The 21,618-nt window shown below is 43.3% G+C and overlaps 28 non-coding genes across 28 annotated transcripts; 16 read left to right on the top strand and 12 right to left on the bottom strand.

The window, feature by feature from the left end:
* Nucleotides 1-617: 617 nt before the first annotated feature.
* trnad-guc (transfer RNA aspartic acid (anticodon GUC)) lies at nucleotides 618-689 on the top strand. Its single transcript has one exon. It is a non-coding gene; the product is annotated as a tRNA-Asp (tRNA).
* An 842-nt stretch (nucleotides 690-1,531) lies between these two features.
* On the top strand, nucleotides 1,532-1,603 carry trnad-guc (transfer RNA aspartic acid (anticodon GUC)). Its single transcript has one exon. It is a non-coding gene; the product is annotated as a tRNA-Asp (tRNA).
* A 1,009-nt stretch (nucleotides 1,604-2,612) lies between these two features.
* trnav-aac (transfer RNA valine (anticodon AAC)) lies at nucleotides 2,613-2,685 on the bottom strand. Its single transcript has one exon. It is a non-coding gene; the product is annotated as a tRNA-Val (tRNA).
* Nucleotides 2,686-3,086: 401 nt separating this feature from the next.
* trnad-guc (transfer RNA aspartic acid (anticodon GUC)) lies at nucleotides 3,087-3,158 on the top strand. Its single transcript has one exon. It is a non-coding gene; the product is annotated as a tRNA-Asp (tRNA).
* A 672-nt stretch (nucleotides 3,159-3,830) lies between these two features.
* On the bottom strand, nucleotides 3,831-3,903 carry trnav-aac (transfer RNA valine (anticodon AAC)). Its single transcript has one exon. It is a non-coding gene; the product is annotated as a tRNA-Val (tRNA).
* Nucleotides 3,904-4,861: 958 nt separating this feature from the next.
* trnad-guc (transfer RNA aspartic acid (anticodon GUC)) lies at nucleotides 4,862-4,933 on the top strand. Its single transcript has one exon. It is a non-coding gene; the product is annotated as a tRNA-Asp (tRNA).
* An 842-nt stretch (nucleotides 4,934-5,775) lies between these two features.
* Nucleotides 5,776-5,847, top strand: trnad-guc (transfer RNA aspartic acid (anticodon GUC)). The gene has a single exon. It is a non-coding gene; the product is annotated as a tRNA-Asp (tRNA).
* Nucleotides 5,848-6,856: 1,009 nt separating this feature from the next.
* On the bottom strand, nucleotides 6,857-6,929 carry trnav-aac (transfer RNA valine (anticodon AAC)). Its single transcript has one exon. It is a non-coding gene; the product is annotated as a tRNA-Val (tRNA).
* Nucleotides 6,930-7,330: 401 nt separating this feature from the next.
* On the top strand, nucleotides 7,331-7,402 carry trnad-guc (transfer RNA aspartic acid (anticodon GUC)). Its single transcript has one exon. It is a non-coding gene; the product is annotated as a tRNA-Asp (tRNA).
* Nucleotides 7,403-8,074: 672 nt separating this feature from the next.
* trnav-aac (transfer RNA valine (anticodon AAC)) lies at nucleotides 8,075-8,147 on the bottom strand. Its single transcript has one exon. It is a non-coding gene; the product is annotated as a tRNA-Val (tRNA).
* Nucleotides 8,148-9,922: 1,775 nt separating this feature from the next.
* Nucleotides 9,923-9,994, top strand: trnad-guc (transfer RNA aspartic acid (anticodon GUC)). The gene has a single exon. It is a non-coding gene; the product is annotated as a tRNA-Asp (tRNA).
* Nucleotides 9,995-10,540: 546 nt separating this feature from the next.
* On the bottom strand, nucleotides 10,541-10,613 carry trnav-cac (transfer RNA valine (anticodon CAC)). The gene has a single exon. It is a non-coding gene; the product is annotated as a tRNA-Val (tRNA).
* A 96-nt stretch (nucleotides 10,614-10,709) lies between these two features.
* trnad-guc (transfer RNA aspartic acid (anticodon GUC)) lies at nucleotides 10,710-10,781 on the top strand. Its single transcript has one exon. It is a non-coding gene; the product is annotated as a tRNA-Asp (tRNA).
* Nucleotides 10,782-11,491: 710 nt separating this feature from the next.
* Nucleotides 11,492-11,563, top strand: trnad-guc (transfer RNA aspartic acid (anticodon GUC)). The gene has a single exon. It is a non-coding gene; the product is annotated as a tRNA-Asp (tRNA).
* Nucleotides 11,564-12,405: 842 nt separating this feature from the next.
* Nucleotides 12,406-12,477, top strand: trnad-guc (transfer RNA aspartic acid (anticodon GUC)). The gene has a single exon. It is a non-coding gene; the product is annotated as a tRNA-Asp (tRNA).
* A 1,009-nt stretch (nucleotides 12,478-13,486) lies between these two features.
* On the bottom strand, nucleotides 13,487-13,559 carry trnav-aac (transfer RNA valine (anticodon AAC)). Its single transcript has one exon. It is a non-coding gene; the product is annotated as a tRNA-Val (tRNA).
* Nucleotides 13,560-13,960: 401 nt separating this feature from the next.
* trnad-guc (transfer RNA aspartic acid (anticodon GUC)) lies at nucleotides 13,961-14,032 on the top strand. The gene has a single exon. It is a non-coding gene; the product is annotated as a tRNA-Asp (tRNA).
* Nucleotides 14,033-14,704: 672 nt separating this feature from the next.
* On the bottom strand, nucleotides 14,705-14,777 carry trnav-aac (transfer RNA valine (anticodon AAC)). The gene has a single exon. It is a non-coding gene; the product is annotated as a tRNA-Val (tRNA).
* A 1,775-nt stretch (nucleotides 14,778-16,552) lies between these two features.
* Nucleotides 16,553-16,624, top strand: trnad-guc (transfer RNA aspartic acid (anticodon GUC)). The gene has a single exon. It is a non-coding gene; the product is annotated as a tRNA-Asp (tRNA).
* A 546-nt stretch (nucleotides 16,625-17,170) lies between these two features.
* trnav-cac (transfer RNA valine (anticodon CAC)) lies at nucleotides 17,171-17,243 on the bottom strand. Its single transcript has one exon. It is a non-coding gene; the product is annotated as a tRNA-Val (tRNA).
* A 96-nt stretch (nucleotides 17,244-17,339) lies between these two features.
* Nucleotides 17,340-17,411, top strand: trnad-guc (transfer RNA aspartic acid (anticodon GUC)). The gene has a single exon. It is a non-coding gene; the product is annotated as a tRNA-Asp (tRNA).
* A 1,292-nt stretch (nucleotides 17,412-18,703) lies between these two features.
* trnav-cac (transfer RNA valine (anticodon CAC)) lies at nucleotides 18,704-18,776 on the bottom strand. The gene has a single exon. It is a non-coding gene; the product is annotated as a tRNA-Val (tRNA).
* A 232-nt stretch (nucleotides 18,777-19,008) lies between these two features.
* Nucleotides 19,009-19,081, bottom strand: trnav-aac (transfer RNA valine (anticodon AAC)). The gene has a single exon. It is a non-coding gene; the product is annotated as a tRNA-Val (tRNA).
* Nucleotides 19,082-19,482: 401 nt separating this feature from the next.
* trnad-guc (transfer RNA aspartic acid (anticodon GUC)) lies at nucleotides 19,483-19,554 on the top strand. The gene has a single exon. It is a non-coding gene; the product is annotated as a tRNA-Asp (tRNA).
* A 410-nt stretch (nucleotides 19,555-19,964) lies between these two features.
* Nucleotides 19,965-20,036, top strand: trnad-guc (transfer RNA aspartic acid (anticodon GUC)). Its single transcript has one exon. It is a non-coding gene; the product is annotated as a tRNA-Asp (tRNA).
* Nucleotides 20,037-20,100: 64 nt separating this feature from the next.
* On the bottom strand, nucleotides 20,101-20,173 carry trnav-aac (transfer RNA valine (anticodon AAC)). The gene has a single exon. It is a non-coding gene; the product is annotated as a tRNA-Val (tRNA).
* A 390-nt stretch (nucleotides 20,174-20,563) lies between these two features.
* Nucleotides 20,564-20,636, bottom strand: trnav-aac (transfer RNA valine (anticodon AAC)). The gene has a single exon. It is a non-coding gene; the product is annotated as a tRNA-Val (tRNA).
* A 401-nt stretch (nucleotides 20,637-21,037) lies between these two features.
* Nucleotides 21,038-21,109, top strand: trnad-guc (transfer RNA aspartic acid (anticodon GUC)). The gene has a single exon. It is a non-coding gene; the product is annotated as a tRNA-Asp (tRNA).
* The last annotated feature ends 509 nt before the right edge of the window (nucleotides 21,110-21,618 follow it).

Genomic DNA, 21,618 nt, shown 5'->3' with positions numbered 1-21,618 from the left:
TTTCGTATGTGAGACAAACGTGATAACCACTACACTATGGAAACAGATATCACAGCACTGTTTCATATGAAGAATGTCATGCTGACGGGGAATTACTCAATGATTTTGTTGGTGCAGTTTTTTCAGCAAATCAAAAAGGAGTAAGGTTTGTTTCCACCTAGTTTCGAACTGGGGACCGTTCGTGTGTTAGACGAACGTGATAACCACTACACTATGGAAACAGATGACACAGGACTGTTTTAATATGAAGAATTTCATGCCAGCAAACTGATAGCATGGCCTGTGTTTTGTTAAAGCTTCTTGAACGACTCCATCCTCGTTAGTATAGTGGACAGTATCTCCGCCTGTCACGCAGATGCCCAGGGTTAGATTCCCTGACGGGGAGTAGCTCTTATTTAAATGATTTTGTTGGTGCAGTTTTTTCAGCAAATCAAAAAGGAGTAAGGTTTGTTTCCACCCAGTTTCGAACTGGGGACCTTTCGTGTGTGAAACGAACATGATAACCACTACACTATGGAAACAGATGACACAGGACCGTTTCATATGAAGAATTTCATGCCAGCTAACTGATAGCATGGCTTGTGTTTTGGCTCGTAGAGCTTCTTGAAAGACTGTGTTCCTCGTTAGTATAGTGGACAGTATCTCCGCCTGTCACGCGGAAGACCAGGGTTCGATTCCCTGATGGGGAGTAGCTCTAACTTAAATGATTTTGGTGATGCAATTTATTACAGCAAATCAAAAAGGAATATGGATTATTTCCACCCAGTTTTGAACTGGGGACCTTTCGTGTGTGAGACGAACGTGATAACCACTACACTATGGAAACAGATGACACAGGACTGTTTCATATGAAGAATTTCATGCCAGCTAACTGATAGCATGGCCTGTGTTTTGGCAGTTAAAGCTTCTTGAAAGACTCCATTCCTCGTTAGTATCGTGGACAGTAACTCCGCCTGTCACGCAGAAGCCCAGGGTTAGATTCCCTGACGGGGAGTAGCTCTTATTTAAATGATTTTGTTGGTGCAGTTTTTTCAGCAAATCAAAAAGGAGTAAGGTTTGTTTCCACCCAGTTTCGAACTGGGGACCTTTCGTGTGTGAAACGAACGTGACAACCACTACACTATGGAAACAGATGACACAGGACCGTTTCATATGAAGAATTTCATGCCAGCTAACTGATAGCATGGCTTGTGTTTTGGCTCGTAGAGCTTCTTGAAAGACCGTGTTCCTCGTTAGTATAGTGGACAGTATCTCCGCCCGTCACGCGGAAGACCTGGGTTCGATTCCCTGACGGGGAGTAGCTATAATTGAAATGGTTTTTGTGATGCAGTTTATTACAGCAAATCAAAAAGGAGTAGGGTTTGTTTCCACCCAGTTTCAAATTGGGGACCTTTCGTGTGTGAGACGAACGTGATAACCTCTACACTATGGAAACAGATGACACAGGACTGTTTCATATGAAGAATTTCATGCCAGCTAACTGATAGCATGGCCTGTGTTTTGGCAGTTAAAGCTTCTTGAAAGACTCCATTCCTCGTTAGTATAGTGGACAGTATCTCCGCCTGTCACGCGGAAGACCAGGGTTCGATTCCCTGACGGGGAGTAGCTCTCATTTAAATGATTTTGGTGATGCAATTTATTACAGCAAATCAAAAAGGAGTCAGGATTTTTTCCACCAAGTTTCGAACAGGGGACCTTTCGTGTGTGAGACGAACGTGATAACAACTACACTATGGAAACAGATGACACAGGACTGTTTCATATGAAGAATGTCATGCTGACGGGGATTTACTCAATGATTTTGTTGGTGCAGTTTTTTCAGCAAATCAAAAAGGAGTAAGGTTTGTTTCCACCTAGTTTCGAACTGGGGACCGTTCGTGTGTTAGACGAACGTGATAACCACTACACTATGGAAACAGATGACACAGGACTGTTTCATATGAAGAATTTCATGCCAGCTAACTGATAGCATGGCTTGTGTTTTGGCTCGTAGAGCTTCATGATAGACCGTGTTCCTCGTTAGTATAGTGGACAGTATCTCCGCTTGTCACGCGGAAGACCAGGGTTCGATTCCCTGACGGGGAGTAGCTCTAATTTAAATTGTTTTTGTGATGCAGTTTATTACAGCAAATCAAAAAGGAGTAGGGTTTGTTTCCACCCAGTTTCGAATTGGGGACCTTTCGTGTGTTAGACGAACGTGATAACCACTACACTATGGAAACACATGACACAGGCCTGTTTCATATGAAGAATTTCATGCCAGCTAACTGATAGCATGGCTTGTGTTTTGGCACGTAGAGCTTCTTGAAAGACCGTGTTCCTCGTTAGTATAGTGGACAGTATCTCCGCCTGTCACGTGGAAGACCAGGGTTCGATTCCCTGACGGGGAGTAGCTCTTATCTAAATTATTTTGGTGATGCAGTTTATTACACTAAATCAAAAAGGAGTCAGGGTTGTTTTTTCCTCTCGTGTGTGAGACGAACGTGATAACCACTACACTATGGAAACAGATGACACAGGACTGTTTCATATGAAGAATGTCATGCTGACGGGGAATTACTCAATGATTCTGTTGGTGCAGTTTTTTCAGCAAATCAAAAAGGAGTAAGGTTTGTTTCCACCCAGTTTCGAACTGGGGACCTTTCGTGTGTTAGACGAACGTGAAAACCACTACACTATGGAAACAGATGACACAGGACTGTTTCATATGAAGAATTTCATGCCAGCTAACTGATAGCATGGCCTGTGTTTTGGCAGTTAAAGCTTCTTGAAAGACTCCATTCCTCGTTAGTATAGTGGACAGTATCTCCGCCTGTCACGCAGAAGCCCAGGGTTAGATTCCCTGACGGGGAGTAGCTCTTATTTAAATGATTTTGTTGGTGCAGTTTTTTCAGCAAATCAGAAAGGAGTAAGGTTTGTTTCCACCCAGTTTCGAACTGGGGACCTTTCGTGTGTGAGACGAACGTGATAACAACTACACTATGGAAACAGATGACACTGTACTGTCTCATATGAAGAATTTCATGCCAGCTAACTGATAGCATGGCTTGTGTTTTGGCCTCGTAGAGCTTCTTGAAAGACTGTGTTCCTCGTTAGTATAGTGGACAGTATCTCCGCCTGTCACGCGGAAGACCAGGGTTCGATTCCCTGACGGGGAGTAGCTCTCATTTAAATGATTTTGGTGATGCAATTTATTACAGCAAATCAAAAAGGAGTCAGGATTTTTTCCACCAAGTTTCGAACAGGGGACTTTTCGTGTGTGAGACGAACGTGATAACAACTACACTATGGAAACAGATGACACTGTACTGTCTCATATGAAGAATTTCATGCCAGCTAACTGATAGCATGGCCTGTGTTTTGGCAGTTAAAGCTTCTTGAAAGACTCCATTCCTCGTTAGTATAGTGGACAGTATCTCCGCCTGTCACGCAGAAGCCCAGGGTTAGATTCCCTGACGGGGAGTAGCTCTTATTTAAATGATTTTGTTGGTGCAGTTTTTTCAGCAAATCAGAAAGGAGTAAGGTTTGTTTCCACCCAGTTTCGAACTGGGGACCTTTCGTGTGTTAGACGAACGAGATAACCACTACACTATGGAAACAGATGACACAGGACTGTTTCATATGAAGAATTTCATGCCAGCTAACTGATAGCATGGCCTGTGTTCTGGCAGTTAAAGCTTCTTGAAAGACTCCATTCCTCGTTAGTATCGTGGACAGTAACTCCGCCTGTCACGCAGAAGCACAGGGTTAGATTCCCTGACAGGGAGTCGCTCTTATTTAAATGATTTTGTTGGTGCAGTTTTTTCAGCAAATCAGAAAGGAGTAAGGTTTGTTTCCACCCAGTTTCGAACTGGGGACCTCTCGTGTGTTAGACGAACGTGATAACCACTACACTATGGAAACAGATGTCACAGCACTGTTTCATATGAAGAATGTCATGCTGACGGGGAATTACTCAATGATTTTGTTGGTGCAGTTTTTTCAGCAAATCAAAAAGGAGTAAGGTTTGTTTCCACCTAGTTTCGAACTAAGTGATAGCATGGCTGGTGTTTTGGCACGTAGAGCTTGAAAGACTGCGTTCCTCGGTAGTATAGTGGACAGTATCTCCGCCTGTCACGCAGAAGCCCAGGGTTAGATTCCCTGACAGAGAGTTGCTCTAATTTTAATGATTTTGGTGATGCAGTTTATTACAGCAAATCAAAAAGGAGTAGGGATTGTTTCCATCCAGTTTCGAACTGGGGACCTTTCGTATGTGAGACAAACGTGATAACCACTACACTATGGAAACAGATATCACAGCACTGTTTCATATGAAGAATGTCATGCTGACGGGGAATTACTCAATGATTTTGTTGGTGCAGTTTTTTCAGCAAATCAAAAAGGAGTAAGGTTTGTTTCCACCTAGTTTCGAACTGGGGACCGTTCGTGTGTTAGACGAACGTGATAACCACTACACTATGGAAACAGATGACACAGGACTGTTTTAATATGAAGAATTTCATGCCAGCAAACTGATAGCATGGCCTGTGTTTTGTTAAAGCTTCTTGAACGACTCCATCCTCGTTAGTATAGTGGACAGTATCTCCGCCTGTCACGCAGATGCCCAGGGTTAGATTCCCTGACGGGGAGTAGCTCTTATTTAAATGATTTTGTTGGTGCAGTTTTTTCAGCAAATCAAAAAGGAGTAAGGTTTGTTTCCACCCAGTTTCGAACTGGGGACCTTTCGTGTGTGAAACGAACATGATAACCACTACACTATGGAAACAGATGACACAGGACCGTTTCATATGAAGAATTTCATGCCAGCTAACTGATAGCATGGCTTGTGTTTTGGCTCGTAGAGCTTCTTGAAAGACTGTGTTCCTCGTTAGTATAGTGGACAGTATCTCCGCCTGTCACGCGGAAGACCAGGGTTCGATTCCCTGATGGGGAGTAGCTCTAACTTAAATGATTTTGGTGATGCAATTTATTACAGCAAATCAAAAAGGAATATGGATTATTTCCACCCAGTTTTGAACTGGGGACCTTTCGTGTGTGAGACGAACGTGATAACCACTACACTATGGAAACAGATGACACAGGACTGTTTCATATGAAGAATTTCATGCCAGCTAACTGATAGCATGGCCTGTGTTTTGGCAGTTAAAGCTTCTTGAAAGACTCCATTCCTCGTTAGTATCGTGGACAGTAACTCCGCCTGTCACGCAGAAGCCCAGGGTTAGATTCCCTGACGGGGAGTAGCTCTTATTTAAATGATTTTGTTGGTGCAGTTTTTTCAGCAAATCAAAAAGGAGTAAGGTTTGTTTCCACCCAGTTTCGAACTGGGGACCTTTCGTGTGTGAAACGAACGTGACAACCACTACACTATGGAAACAGATGACACAGGACCGTTTCATATGAAGAATTTCATGCCAGCTAACTGATAGCATGGCTTGTGTTTTGGCTCGTAGAGCTTCTTGAAAGACCGTGTTCCTCGTTAGTATAGTGGACAGTATCTCCGCCCGTCACGCGGAAGACCTGGGTTCGATTCCCTGACGGGGAGTAGCTATAATTGAAATGGTTTTTGTGATGCAGTTTATTACAGCAAATCAAAAAGGAGTAGGGTTTGTTTCCACCCAGTTTCAAATTGGGGACCTTTCGTGTGTGAGACGAACGTGATAACCTCTACACTATGGAAACAGATGACACAGGACTGTTTCATATGAAGAATTTCATGCCAGCTAACTGATAGCATGGCCTGTGTTTTGGCAGTTAAAGCTTCTTGAAAGACTCCATTCCTCGTTAGTATAGTGGACAGTATCTCCGCCTGTCACGCGGAAGACCAGGGTTCGATTCCCTGACGGGGAGTAGCTCTCATTTAAATGATTTTGGTGATGCAATTTATTACAGAAAATCAAAAAGGAGTCAGGATTTTTTCCACCAAGTTTCGAACAGGGGACCTTTCGTGTGTGAGACGAACGTGATAACAACTACACTATGGAAACAGATGACACAGGACTGTTTCATATGAAGAATGTCATGCTGACGGGGATTTACTCAATGATTTTGTTGGTGCAGTTTTTTCAGCAAATCAAAAAGGAGTAAGGTTTGTTTCCACCTAGTTTCGAACTGGGGACCGTTCGTGTGTTAGACGAACGTGATAACCACTACACTATGGAAACAGATGACACAGGACTGTTTCATATGAAGAATTTCATGCCAGCTAACTGATAGCATGGCTTGTGTTTTGGCTCGTAGAGCTTCATGATAGACCGTGTTCCTCGTTAGTATAGTGGACAGTATCTCCGCTTGTCACGCGGAAGACCAGGGTTCGATTCCCTGACGGGGAGTAGCTCTAATTTAAATTGTTTTTGTGATGCAGTTTATTACAGCAAATCAAAAAGGAGTAGGGTTTGTTTCCACCCAGTTTCGAATTGGGGACCTTTCGTGTGTTAGACGAACGTGATAACCACTACACTATGGAAACACATGACACAGGCCTGTTTCATATGAAGAATTTCATGCCAGCTAACTGATAGCATGGCTTGTGTTTTGGCACGTAGAGCTTCTTGAAAGACCGTGTTCCTCGTTAGTATAGTGGACAGTATCTCCGCCTGTCACGTGGAAGACCAGGGTTCGATTCCCTGACGGGGAGTAGCTCTTATCTAAATTATTTTGGTGATGCAGTTTATTACACTAAATCAAAAAGGAGTCAGGGTTGTTTTTTCCTCTCGTGTGTGAGACGAACGTGATAACCACTACACTATGGAAACAGATGACACAGGACTGTTTCATATGAAGAATGTCATGCTGACGGGGAATTACTCAATGATTCTGTTGGTGCAGTTTTTTCAGCAAATCAAAAAGGAGTAAGGTTTGTTTCCACCCAGTTTCGAACTGGGGACCTTTCGTGTGTTAGACGAACGTGAAAACCACTACACTATGGAAACAGATGACACAGGACTGTTTCATATGAAGAATTTCATGCCAGCTAACTGATAGCATGGCCTGTGTTTTGGCAGTTAAAGCTTCTTGAAAGACTCCATTCCTCGTTAGTATAGTGGACAGTATCTCCGCCTGTCACGCAGAAGCCCAGGGTTAGATTCCCTGACGGGGAGTAGCTCTTATTTAAATGATTTTGTTGGTGCAGTTTTTTCAGCAAATCAGAAAGGAGTAAGGTTTGTTTCCACCCAGTTTCGAACTGGGGACCTTTCGTGTGTGAGACGAACGTGATAACAACTACACTATGGAAACAGATGACACTGTACTGTCTCATATGAAGAATTTCATGCCAGCTAACTGATAGCATGGCTTGTGTTTTGGCCTCGTAGAGCTTCTTGAAAGACTGTGTTCCTCGTTAGTATAGTGGACAGTATCTCCGCCTGTCACGCGGAAGACCAGGGTTCGATTCCCTGACGGGGAGTAGCTCTCATTTAAATGATTTTGGTGATGCAATTTATTACAGCAAATCAAAAAGGAGTCAGGATTTTTTCCACCAAGTTTCGAACAGGGGACTTTTCGTGTGTGAGACGAACGTGATAACAACTACACTATGGAAACAGATGACACTGTACTGTCTCATATGAAGAATTTCATGCCAGCTAACTGATAGCATGGCCTGTGTTTTGGCAGTTAAAGCTTCTTGAAAGACTCCATTCCTCGTTAGTATAGTGGACAGTATCTCCGCCTGTCACGCAGAAGCCCAGGGTTAGATTCCCTGACGGGGAGTAGCTCTTATTTAAATGATTTTGTTGGTGCAGTTTTTTCAGCAAATCAGAAAGGAGTAAGGTTTGTTTCCACCCAGTTTCGAACTGGGGACCTTTCGTGTGTTAGACGAACGAGATAACCACTACACTATGGAAACAGATGACACAGGACTGTTTCATATGAAGAATTTCATGCCAGCTAACTGATAGCATGGCCTGTGTTCTGGCAGTTAAAGCTTCTTGAAAGACTCCATTCCTCGTTAGTATCGTGGACAGTAACTCCGCCTGTCACGCAGAAGCACAGGGTTAGATTCCCTGACAGGGAGTCGCTCTTATTTAAATGATTTTGTTGGTGCAGTTTTTTCAGCAAATCAGAAAGGAGTAAGGTTTGTTTCCACCCAGTTTCGAACTGGGGACCTCTCGTGTGTTAGACGAACGTGATAACCACTACACTATGGAAACAGATGTCACAGCACTGTTTCATATGAAGAATGTCATGCTGACGGGGAATTACTCAATGATTTTGTTGGTGCAGTTTTTTCAGCAAATCAAAAAGGAGTAAGGTTTGTTTCCACCTAGTTTCGAACTAAGTGATAGCATGGCTGGTGTTTTGGCACGTAGAGCTTGAAAGACTGCGTTCCTCGGTAGTATAGTGGACAGTATCTCCGCCTGTCACGCAGAAGCCCAGGGTTAGATTCCCTGACAGAGAGTTGCTCTAATTTTAATGATTTTGGTGATGCAGTTTATTACAGCAAATCAAAAAGGAGTAGGGATTGTTTTCATCCAGTTTCGAACTGGGGACCTTTCGTGTGTGAGACAAACGTGATAACCACTACACTATGGAAACAGATATCACAGCACTGTTTCATATGAAGAATGTCATGCTGACGGGGAATTACTCAATGATATTGTTGGTGCAGTTTTTTCAGCAAATCAAAAAGGAGTAAGGTTTGTTTCCACCTAGTTTCGAACTAAGTGATAGCATGGCTGGTGTTTTGGCACGTAGAGCTTGAAAGACTGCGTTCCTCGGTAGTATAGTGGACAGTATCTCCGCCTGTCACGCAGAAGCCCAGGGTTAGATTCCCTGACAGAGAGTTGCTCTAATTTTAATGATTTTGGTGATGCAGTTTATTACAGCAAATCAAAAAGGAGTAGGGTTTGTTTCCACCTAGTTTCGAACTGGGGACCGTTCGTGTGTTAGACGAACGTGATAACCACTACACTATGGAAACAGATGACACAGGACTGTTTTAATATGAAGAATTTCATGCCAGCAAACTGATAGCATGGCCTGTGTTTTGTTAAAGCTTCTTGAACGACTCCATCCTCGTTAGTATAGTGGACAGTATCTCCGCCTGTCACGCAGATGCCCAGGGTTAGATTCCCTGACGGGGAGTAGCTCTTATTTAAATGATTTTGTTGGTGCAGTTTTTTCAGCAAATCAAAAAGGAGTAAGGTTTGTTTCCACCCAGTTTCGAACTGGGGACCTTTCGTGTGTGAAACGAACATGATAACCACTACACTATGGAAACAGATGACACAGGACTGTTTCATATGAAGAATTTCATGCCAGCTAACTGATAGCATGGCCTGTGTTTTGGCAGTTAAAGCTTCTTGAAAGACTCCATTCCTCGTAAGTATCGTGGACAGTAACTCCGCCTGTCACGCAGAAGCCCAGGGTTAGATTCCCTGACGGGGAGTAGCTCTTATTTAAATGATTTTGTTGGTGCAGTTTTTTCAGCAAATCATAAAGGAGTAAGGTTTGTTTCCACCCAGTTTCGAACTGGGGACCTTTCGTGTGTGAAACAAACGTGATAACCACTACACTATGGAAACAGATGACACAGGACCGTTTCATATGAAGAATTTCATGCCAGCTAACTGATAGCATGGCTTGTGTTTTGGCTCGTCGAGCTTCTTGAAAGACCGTGTTCCTCGTTAGTATAGTGGACAGTATCTCCGCCCGTCACGCGGAAGACCTGGGTTCGATTCCCTGACGGGGAGTAGCTATAATTGAAATGGTTTTTGTGATGCAGTTTATTACAGCAAATCAAAAAGGAGTAGGGTTTGTTTCCACCCAGTTTCAAATTGGGGACCTTTCGTGTGTGAGACGAACGTGATAACCTCTACACTATGGAAACAGATGACACAGGACTGTTTCATATGAAGAATTTCATGCCAGCTAACTGATAGCATGGCCTGTGTTTTGGCAGTTAAAGCTTCTTGAAAGACTCCATTCCTCGTTAGTATAGTGGACAGTATCTCCGCCTGTCACGCGGAAGACCAGGGTTCGATTCCCTGACGGGGAGTAGCTCTCATTTAAATGATTTTGGTGATGCAATTTATTACAGCAAATCAAAAAGGAGTCAGGATTTTTTCCACCAAGTTTCGAACAGGGGACCTTTCGTGTGTGAGACGAACGTGATAACAACTACACTATGGAAACAGATGACACAGGACTGTTTCATATGAAGAATGTCATGCTGACGGGGATTTACTCAATGATTTTGTTGGTGCAGTTTTTTCAGCAAATCAAAAAGGAGTAAGGTTTGTTTCCACCTAGTTTCGAACTGGGGACCGTTCGTGTGTTAGACGAACGTGATAACCACTACACTATGGAAACAGATGACACAGGACTGTTTTAATATGAAGAATTTCATGCCAGCAAACTGATAGCATGGCCTGTGTTTTGGCAGTTAAAGCTTTTTGAACGACTCCACTCCTCGTTAGTATAGTGGACAGTATCTCCGCCTGTCACGCAGATGCCCAGGGTTAGATTCCCTGACGGGGAGTAGCTCTTATTTAAATGATTTTGTTGGTGCAGTTTTTTCAGCAAATCAAAAAGGAGTAAGGTTTGTTTCCACCCAGTTTCGAACTGGGGACCTTTCGTGTGTGAAACGAACGTGATAACCACTACACTATGGAAACAGATGACACAGGACTGTTTCATATGAAGAATTTCATGCCAGCTAACTGATAGCATGGCCTGTGTTTTGGCAGTTAAAGCTTCTTGAAAGACTCCATTCCTCGTTAGTATAGTGGACAGTATCTCCGCCTGTCACGCGGAAGACCAGGGTTCGATTCCCTGACGGGGAGTAGCTCTCATTTAAATGATTTTGGTGATGCAATTTATTACAGCAAATCAAAAAGGAGTCAGGATTTTTTCCACCAAGTTTCGAACTGGGGACCTTTCGTATGTGAGACAAACGTGATAACCACTACACTATGGAAACAGATATCACAGCACTGTTTCATATGAAGAATGTCATGCTGACGGGGAATTACTCAATGATTTTGTTGGTGCAGTTTTTTCAGCAAATCAAAAAGGAGTAAGGTTTGTTTCCACCTAGTTTCGAACTGGGGAACGTTCGTGTGTTAGACGAACGTGATAACCACTACACTATGGAAACAGATGACACAGGACTGTTTTAATATGAAGAATTTCATGCCAGCAAACTGATAGCATGGCCTGTGTTTTGTTAAAGCTTCTTGAACGACTCCATCCTCGTTAGTATAGTGGACAGTATCTCCGCCTGTCACGCAGATGCCCAGGGTTAGATTCCCTGACGGGGAGTAGCTCTTATTTAAATGATTTTGTTGGTGCAGTTTTTTCAGCAAATCAAAAAGGAGTAAGGTTTGTTTCCACCCAGTTTCGAACTGGGGACCTTTCGTGTGTGAAACAAACATGATAACCACTACACTATGGAAACAGATGACACAGGACCGTTTCATATGAAGAATTTCATGCCAGCTAACTGATAGCATGGCTTGTGTTTTGGCTCGTAGAGCTTCTTGAAAGACTGTGTTCCTCGTTAGTATAGTGGACAGTATCTCCGCCTGTCACGCGGAAGACCAGGGTTCGATTCCCTGATGGGGAGTAGCTCTAACTTAAATGATTTTGGTGATGCAATTTATTACAGCAAATCAAAAAGGAATATGGATTATTTCCACCCAGTTTTGAACTGGGGACCTTTCGTGTGTGAGACGAACGTGATAACCACTACACTATGGAAACAGATGACACAGGACTGTTTCATATGAAGAATTTCATGCCAGCTAACTGATAGCATGGCCTGTGTTTTGGCAGTTAAAGCTTCTTGAAAGACTCCATTCCTCGTTAGTATCGTGGACAGTAACTCCGCCTGTCACGCAGAAGCCCAGGGTTAGATTCCCTGACGGGGAGTAGCTCTTATTTAAATGATTTTGTTGGTGCAGTTTTTTCAGCAAATCAAAAAGGAGTAAGGTTTGTTTCCACCCAGTTTCGAACTGGGGACCTTTCGTGTGTGAAACGAACGTGACAACCACTACACTATGGAAACAGATGACACAGGACCGTTTCATATGAAGAATTTCATGCCAGCTAACTGATAGCATGGCTTGTGTTTTGGCTCGTAGAGCTTCTTGAAAGACCGTGTTCCTCGTTAGTATAGTGGACAGTATCTCCGCCCGTCACGCGGAAGACCTGGGTTCGATTCCCTGACGGGGAGTAGCTATAATTGAAATGGTTTTTGTGATGCAGTTTATTACAGCAAATCAAAAAGGAGTAGGGTTTGTTTCCACCCAGTTTCAAATTGGGGACCTTTCGTGTGTGAGACGAACGTGATAACCTCTACACTATGGAAACAGATGACACAGGACTGTTTCATATGAAGAATTTCATGCCAGCTAACTGATAGCATGGCCTGTGTTTTGGCAGTTAAAGCTTCTTGAAAGACTCCATTCCTCGTTAGTATAGTGGACAGTATCTCCGCCTGTCACGCGGAAGACCAGGGTTCGATTCCCTGACGGGGAGTAGCTCTCATTTAAATGATTTTGGTGATGCAATTTATTACAGCAAATCAAAAAGGAGTCAGGATTTTTTCCACCAAGTTTCGAACAGGGGACCTTTCGTGTGTGAGACGAACGTGATAACAACTACACTATGGAAACAGATGACACAGGACTGTTTCATATGAAGAATGTCATGCTGACGGGGATTTACTCAATGATTTTGTTGGTGCAGTTTTTTCAGCAAATCAAAAAGGAGTAAGGTTTGTTTCCACCTAGTTTCGAACTGGGGACCGTTCGTGTGTTAGACGAACGTGATAACCACTACACTATGGAAACAGATGACACAGGACTGTTTCATATGAAGAATTTCATGCCAGCTAACTGATAGCATGGCTTGTGTTTTGGCTCGTAGAGCTTCATGATAGACCGTGTTCCTCGTTAGTATAGTGGACAGTATCTCCGCTTGTCACGCGGAAGACCAGGGTTCGATTCCCTGACGGGGAGTAGCTCTAATTTAAATTGTTTTTGTGATGCAGTTTATTACAGCAAATCAAAAAGGAGTAGGGTTTGTTTCCACCCAGTTTCGAATTGGGGACCTTTCGTGTGTTAGACGAACGTGATAACCACTACACTATGGAAACACATGACACAGGCCTGTTTCATATGAAGAATTTCATGCCAGCTAACTGATAGCATGGCTTGTGTTTTGGCACGTAGAGCTTCTTGAAAGACCGTGTTCCTCGTTAGTATAGTGGACAGTATCTCCGCCTGTCACGTGGAAGACCAGGGTTCGATTCCCTGACGGGGAGTAGCTCTTATCTAAATTATTTTGGTGATGCAGTTTATTACACTAAATCAAAAAGGAGTCAGGGTTGTTTTTTCCTCTCGTGTGTGAGACGAACGTGATAACCACTACACTATGGAAACAGATGACACAGGACTGTTTCATATGAAGAATGTCATGCTGACGGGGAATTACTCAATGATTCTGTTGGTGCAGTTTTTTCAGCAAATCAAAAAGGAGTAAGGTTTGTTTCCACCCAGTTTCGAACTGGGGACCTTTCGTGTGTTAGACGAACGTGAAAACCACTACACTATGGAAACAGATGACACAGGACTGTTTCATATGAAGAATTTCATGCCAGCTAACTGATAGCATGGCCTGTGTTTTGGCAGTTAAAGCTTCTTGAAAGACTCCATTCCTCGTTAGTATAGTGGACAGTATCTCCGCCTGTCACGCAGAAGCCCAGGGTTAGATTCCCTGACGGGGAGTAGCTCTTATTTAAATGATTTTGTTGGTGCAGTTTTTTCAGCAAATCAGAAAGGAGTAAGGTTTGTTTCCACCCAGTTTCGAACTGGGGACCTTTCGTGTGTGAGACGAACGTGATAACAACTACACTATGGAAACAGATGACACTGTACTGTCTCATATGAAGAATTTCATGCCAGCTAACTGATAGCATGGCTTGTGTTTTGGCCTCGTAGAGCTTCTTGAAAGACTGTGTTCCTCGTTAGTATAGTGGACAGTATCTCCGCCTGTCACGCGGAAGACCAGGGTTCGATTCCCTGACGGGGAGTAGCTCTCATTTAAATGATTTTGGTGATGCAATTTATTACAGCAAATCAAAAAGGAGTCAGGATTTTTTCCACCAAGTTTCGAACAGGGGACTTTTCGTGTGTGAGACGAACGTGATAACAACTACACTATGGAAACAGATGACACTGTACTGTCTCATATGAAGAATTTCATGCCAGCTAACTGATAGCATGGCCTGTGTTTTGGCAGTTAAAGCTTCTTGAAAGACTCCATTCCTCGTTAGTATAGTGGACAGTATCTCCGCCTGTCACGCAGAAGCCCAGGGTTAGATTCCCTGACGGGGAGTAGCTCTTATTTAAATGATTTTGTTGGTGCAGTTTTTTCAGCAAATCAGAAAGGAGTAAGGTTTGTTTCCACCCAGTTTCGAACTGGGGACCTTTCGTGTGTTAGACGAACGAGATAACCACTACACTATGGAAACAGATGACACAGGACTGTTTCATATGAAGAATTTCATGCCAGCTAACTGATAGCATGGCCTGTGTTCTGGCAGTTAAAGCTTCTTGAAAGACTCCATTCCTCGTTAGTATCGTGGACAGTAACTCCGCCTGTCACGCAGAAGCACAGGGTTAGATTCCCTGACAGGGAGTCGCTCTTATTTAAATGATTTTGTTGGTGCAGTTTTTTCAGCAAATCAGAAAGGAGTAAGGTTTGTTTCCACCCAGTTTCGAACTGGGGACCTCTCGTGTGTTAGACGAACGTGATAACCACTACACTATGGAAACAGATGTCACAGCACTGTTTCATATGAAGAATGTCATGCTGACGGGGAATTACTCAATGATTTTGTTGGTGCAGTTTTTTCAGCAAATCAAAAAGGAGTAAGGTTTGTTTCCACCTAGTTTCGAACTAAGTGATAGCATGGCTGGTGTTTTGGCACGTAGAGCTTGAAAGACTGCGTTCCTCGGTAGTATAGTGGACAGTATCTCCGCCTGTCACGCAGAAGCCCAGGGTTAGATTCCCTGACAGAGAGTTGCTCTAATTTTAATGATTTTGGTGATGCAGTTTATTACAGCAAATCAAAAAGGAGTAGGGATTGTTTTCATCCAGTTTCGAACTGGGGACCTTTCGTGTGTGAGACAAACGTGATAACCACTACACTATGGAAACAGATATCACAGCACTGTTTCATATGAAGAATGTCATGCTGACGGGGAATTACTCAATGATATTGTTGGTGCAGTTTTTTCAGCAAATCAAAAAGGAGTAAGGTTTGTTTCCACCTAGTTTCGAACTAAGTGATAGCATGGCTGGTGTTTTGGCACGTAGAGCTTGAAAGACTGCGTTCCTCGGTAGTATAGTGGACAGTATCTCCGCCTGTCACGCAGAAGCCCAGGGTTAGATTCCCTGACAGAGAGTTGCTCTAATTTTAATGATTTTGGTGATGCAGTTTATTACAGCAAATCAAAAAGGAGTAGGGTTTGTTTCCACCTAGTTTCGAACTGGGGACCGTTCGTGTGTTAGACGAACGTGATAACCACTACACTATGGAAACAGATGACACAGGACTGTTTTAATATGAAGAATTTCATGCCAGCAAACTGATAGCATGGCCTGTGTTTTGTTAAAGCTTCTTGAACGACTCCATCCTCGTTAGTATAGTGGACAGTATCTCCGCCTGTCACGCAGATGCCCAGGGTTAGATTCCCTGACGGGGAGTAGCTCTTATTTAAATGATTTTGTTGGTGCAGTTTTTTCAGCAAATCAAAAAGGAGTAAGGTTTGTTTCCACCCAGTTTCGAACTGGGGACCTTTCGTGTGTGAAACGAACATGATAACCACTACACTATGGAAACAGATGACACAGGACTGTTTCATATGAAGAATTTCATGCCAGCTAACTGATAGCATGGCCTGTGTTTTGGCAGTTAAAGCTTCTTGAAAGACTCCATTCCTCGTTAGTATCGTGGACAGTAACTCCGCCTGTCACGCAGAAGCCCAGGGTTAGATTCCCTGACGGGGAGTAGCTCTTATTTAAATGATTTTGTTGGTGCAGTTTTTTCAGCAAATCAAAAAGGAGTAAGGTTTGTTTCCACCCAGTTTCGAACTGGGGACCTTTCGTGTGTGAAACAAACGTGATAACCACTACACTATGGGAACAGATGACACAGGACCGTTTCATATGAAGAATTTCATGCCAGCTAACTGATAGCATGGCTTGTGTTTTGGCTCGTCGAGCTTCTTGAAAGACCGTGTTCCTCGTTAGTATAGTGGACAGTATCTCCGCCCGTCACGCGGAAGACCTGGGTTCGATTCCCTGACGGGGAGTAGCTATAATTGAAATGGTTTTTGTGATGCAGTTTATTACAGCAAATCAAAAAGGAGTAGGGTTTGTTTCCACCCAGTTTCAAATTGGGGACCTTTCGTGTGTGAGACGAACGTGATAACCTCTACACTATGGAAACAGATGACACAGGACTGTTTCATATGAAGAATTTCATGCCAGCTAACTGATAGCATGGCCTGTGTTTTGGCAGTTAAAGCTTCTTGAAAGACTCCATTCCTCGTTAGTATAGTGGACAGTATCTCCGCCTGTCACGCGGAAGACCAGGGTTCGATTCCCTGACGGGGAGTAGCTCTCATTTAAATGATTTTGGTGATGCAATTTATTACAGCAAATCAAAAAGGAGTCAGGATTTTTTCCACCAAGTTTCGAACAGGGGACCTTTCGTGTGTGAGACGAACGTGATAACAACTACACTATGGAAACAGATGACACAGGACTGTTTCATATGAAGAATGTCATGCTGACGGGGATTTACTCAATGATTTTGTTGGTGCAGTTTTTTCAGCAAATCAAAAAGGAGTAAGGTTTGTTTCCACCTAGTTTCGAACTGGGGACCGTTCGTGTGTTAGACGAACGTGATAACCACTACACTATGGAAACAGATGACACAGGACTGTTTTAATATGAAGAATTTCATGCCAGCAAACTGATAGCATGGCCTGTGTTTTGGCAGTTAAAGCTTCTTGAACGACTCCACTCCTCGTTAGTATAGTGGACAGTATCTCCGCCTGTCACGCAGATGCCCAGGGTTAGATTCCCTGACGGGGAGTAGCTCTTATTTAAATGATTTTGTTGGTGCAGTTTTTTCAGCAAATCAAAAAGGAGTAAGGTTTGTTTCCACCCAGTTTCGAACTGGGGACCTTTCGTGTGTGAAACGAACGTGATAACCACTACACTATGGAAACAGATGACACAGGACTGTTTCATATGAAGAATTTCATGCCAGCTAACTGATAGCATGGCCTGTGTTTTGGCAGTTAAAGCTTCTTGAAAGACTCCATTCCTCGTTAGTATAGTGGACAGTATCTCCGCCTGTCACGCGGAAGACCAGGGTTCGATTCCCTGACGGGGAGTAGCTCTCATTTAAATGATTTTGGTGATGCAATTTATTACAGCAAATCAAAAAGGAGTCAGGATTTTTTCCACCAAGTTTCGAACAGGGGACCTTTCGTGTGTGAGACGAACGTGATAACAACTACACTATGGAAACAGATGACACAGGACTGTTTCATATGAAGAATGTCATGCTGACGGGGATTTACTCAATGATTTTGTTGGTGCAGTTTTTTCAGCAAATCAAAAAGGAGTAAGGTTTGTTTCCACCTAGTTTCGAACTGGGGACCGTTCGTGTGTTAGACGAACGTGATAACCAGTACACTATGGAAACAGATGACACAGGACTGTTTTAATATGAAGAATTTCATGCCAGCAAACTGATAGCATGGCCTGTGTTTTGGCAGTTAAAGCTTCTTGAACGACTCCACTCCTCGTTAGTATAGTGGATAACCACTACACTATGGAAACAGATGACACAGGACCGTTTCATATGAAGAATTTCATGCCAGCTAACTGATAGCATGGCTTGTGTTTTGGCTCGTAGAGCTTCTTGAAAGACCGTGTTCCTCGTTAGTATAGTGGACAGTATCTCCGCCCGTCACGCGGAAGACCTGGGTTCGATTCCCTGACGGGGAGTAGCTATAATTGAAATGGTTTTTGTGATGCAGTTTATTACAGCAAATCAAAAAGGAGTAGGGTTTGTTTCCACCCAGTTTCAAATTGGGGACCTTTCGTGTGTGAGATGAACGTGATAACCTCTACACTATGGAAACAGATGACACAGGACTGTTTCATATGAAGAATTTCATGCCAGCTAACTGATAGCATGGCCTGTGTTTTGGCAGTTAAAGCTTCTTGAAAGACTCCATTCCTCGTTAGTATAGTGGACAGTATCTCCGCCTGTCACACGGAAGACCAGGGTTCGATTCCCTGACGGGGAGTAGCTCTCATTTAAATGATTTTGGTGATGCAATTTATTACAGCAAATCAAAAAGGAGTCAGGATTTTTTCCACCAAGTTTCGAACAGGGGACCTTTCGTGTGTGAGACGAACGTGATAACAACTACACTATGGAAACAGATGACACAGGACTGTTTCATATGAAGAATTTCATGCCAGCTAACTGATAGCATGGCCTGTGTTTTGGCAGTTAAAGCTTCTTGAAAGACTCCATTCCTCGTTATTATAGTGGACAGTAACTCCGCCTGTCACGCAGAAGCCCAGGGTTAGATTCCCTGACGGGGAGTAGCTCTTATTTAAATGATTTTGTTGGTGCAGTTTTTTCAGCAAATCAGAAAGGAGAAAGGTTTGTTTCCACCCAGTTTCGAACTGGGGACCTTTCGTGTGTGAGACGAACGTGATAACCACTACACTATGGAAACAGATGACACAGGACTGTTTCATATGAAGAATTTCATGCCAGCTAACTGATAGCATGGCTTGTGTTTTGGCTCGTAGAGCTTCATGATAGACCGTGTTCCTCGTTAGTATAGTGGACAGTATCTCCGCTTGTCACGCGGAAGACCAGGGTTCGATTCCCTGACGGGGAGTAGCTCTAATTTAAATGGTTTTTGTGATGCAGTTTATTACAGCAAATCAAAAAGGAGTAGGGTTTGTTTCCACCCAGTTTCGAACTGGGGACCTTTCGTGTGTTAGACGAACGTGATAACCACTACACTATGGAAACACATGACACAGGCCTGTTTCATATGAAGAATTTCATGCCAGCTAACTGATAGCATGGCTTGTGTTTTGGCTCGTAGAGCTTCATGAAAGACCGTGTTCCTCGTTAGTATAGTGGACAGTATCTCCGCCCGTCACGCGGAAGACCTGGGTTCGATTCCCTGACGGGGAGTAGCTATAATTGAAATGGTTTTTGTGATGCAGTTTATTACAGCAAATCAAAAAGGAGTAGGGTTTGTTTCCACCCAGTTTCAAATTGGGGACCTTTCGTGTGTGAGACGAACGTGATAACCTCTACACTATGGAAACAGATGACACAGGACTGTTTCATATGAAGAATTTCATGCCAGCTAACTGATAGCATGGCCTGTGTTTTGGCAGTTAAAGCTTCTTGAAAGACTCCATTCCTCGTTAGTATAGTGGACAGTATCTCCGCCTGTCACGCGGAAGACCAGGGTTCGATTCCCTGACGGGGAGTAGCTCTCATTTAAATGATTTTGGTGATGCAATTTATTACAGCAAATCAAAAAGGAGTCAGGATTTTTTCCACCAAGTTTCGAACAGGGGACCTTTCGTGTGTGAGACGAACAATATAACAACTACACTATGGAAACAGATGACACAGGACTGTTTCATATGAAGAATGTCATGCTGACGGGGATTTACTCAATGATTTTGTTGGTGCAGTTTTTTCAGCAAATCAAAAAGGAGTAAGGTTTGTTTCCACCTAGTTTCGAACTGGGGACCGTTCGTGTGTTAGACGAACGTGATAACCACTACACTATGGAAACAGATGACACAGGACTGTTTCATATGAAGAATTTCATGCCAGCTAACTGATAGCATGGCTTGTGTTTTGGCTCGTAGAGCTTCATGATAGACCGTGTTCCTCGTTAGTATAGTGGACAGTATCTCCGCTTGTCACGCGGAAGACCAGGGTTCGATTCCCTGACGGGGAGTAGCTCTAATTTAAATGGTTTTTGTGATGCAGTTTATTACAGCAAATCAAAAAGGAGTAGGGTTTGTTTCCACCCAGTTTCGAACTGGGGACCTTTCGTGTGTTAGACGAACGTGATAACCACTACACTATGGAAACACATGACACAGGCCTGTTTCATATGAAGAATTTCATGCCAGCTAACTGATAGCATGGCTTGTGTTTTGGCACGTAGAGCTTCTTGAAAGACCGTGTTCCTCGTTAGTATAGTGGACAGTATCTCCGCCTGTCACGTGGAAGACCAGGGTTCGATTCCCTGACGGGGAGTAGCTCTTATCTAAATTATTTTGGTGATGCAGTTTATTACACTAAATCAAAAAGGAGTCAGGGTTGTTTTTTCCTCTCGTGTGTGAGACGAACGTGATAACCACTACACTATGGAAACGGATGACACAGGACTGTTTCATATGAAGAATGTCATGCTGACGGGGAATTACTCAATGATTCTGTTGGTGCAGTTTTTTCAGCAAATCAAAAAGGAGTAAGGTTTGTTTCCACCCAGTTTCGAACTGGGGACCTTTCGTGTGTTAGACGAACGTGAAAACCACTACACTATGGAAACAGATGACACAGGACTGTTTCATATGAAGAATTTCATGCCAGCTAACTGATAGCATGGCCTGTGTTTTGGCAGTTAAAGCTTCTTGAAAGACTCCATTCCTCGTTAGTATAGTGGACAGTATCTCCGCCTGTCACGCAGAAGCCCAGGGTTAGATTCCCTGACGGGGAGTAGCTCTTATTTAAATGATTTTGTTGGTGCAGTTTTTTCAGCAAATCAGAAAGGAGTAAGGTTTGTTTCCACCCAGTTTCGAACTGGGGACCTTTCGTGTGTGAGACGAACGTGATAACAACTACACTATGGAAACAGATGACACTGTACTGTCTCATATGAAGAATTTCATGCCAGCTAACTGATAGCATGGCTTGTGTTTTGGCCTCGTAGAGCTTCTTGAAAGACTGTGTTCCTCGTTAGTATAGTGGACAGTATCTCCGCCTGTCACGCGGAAGACCAGGGTTCGATTCCCTGACGGGGAGTAGCTCTCATTTAAATGATTTTGGTGATGCAATTTATTACAGCAAATCAAAAAGGAGTCAGGATTTTTTCCACCAAGTTTCGAACAGGGGACTTTTCGTGTGTGAGACGAACGTGATAACAACTACACTATGGAAACAGATGACACTGTACTGTCTCATATGAAGAATTTCATGCCAGCTAACTGATAGCATGGCCTGTGTTTTGGCAGTTAAAGCTTCTTGAAAGACTCCATTCCTCGTTAGTATAGTGGACAGTATCTCCGCCTGTCACGCAGAAGCCCAGGGTTAGATTCCCTGACGGGGAGTAGCTCTTATTTAAATGATTTTGTTGGTGCAGTTTTTTCAGCAAATCAGAAAGGAGTAAGGTTTGTTTCCACCCAGTTTCGAACTGGGGACCTTTCGTGTGTTAGACGAACGAGATAACCACTACACTATGGAAACAGATGACACAGGACTGTTTCATATGAAGAATTTCATGCCAGCTAACTGATAGCATGGCCTGTGTTCTG

The sequence above is a fragment of the Hippocampus zosterae genome, chromosome 14 (assembly GCF_025434085.1).
Source record: "Hippocampus zosterae strain Florida chromosome 14, ASM2543408v3, whole genome shotgun sequence".
Lineage (NCBI taxonomy): Eukaryota > Metazoa > Chordata > Actinopteri > Syngnathiformes > Syngnathidae > Hippocampus > Hippocampus zosterae.
The sequence above is the reverse complement of the archived record's forward strand: the minus strand, read 5'-3'. Positions and strand labels throughout refer to the sequence as shown.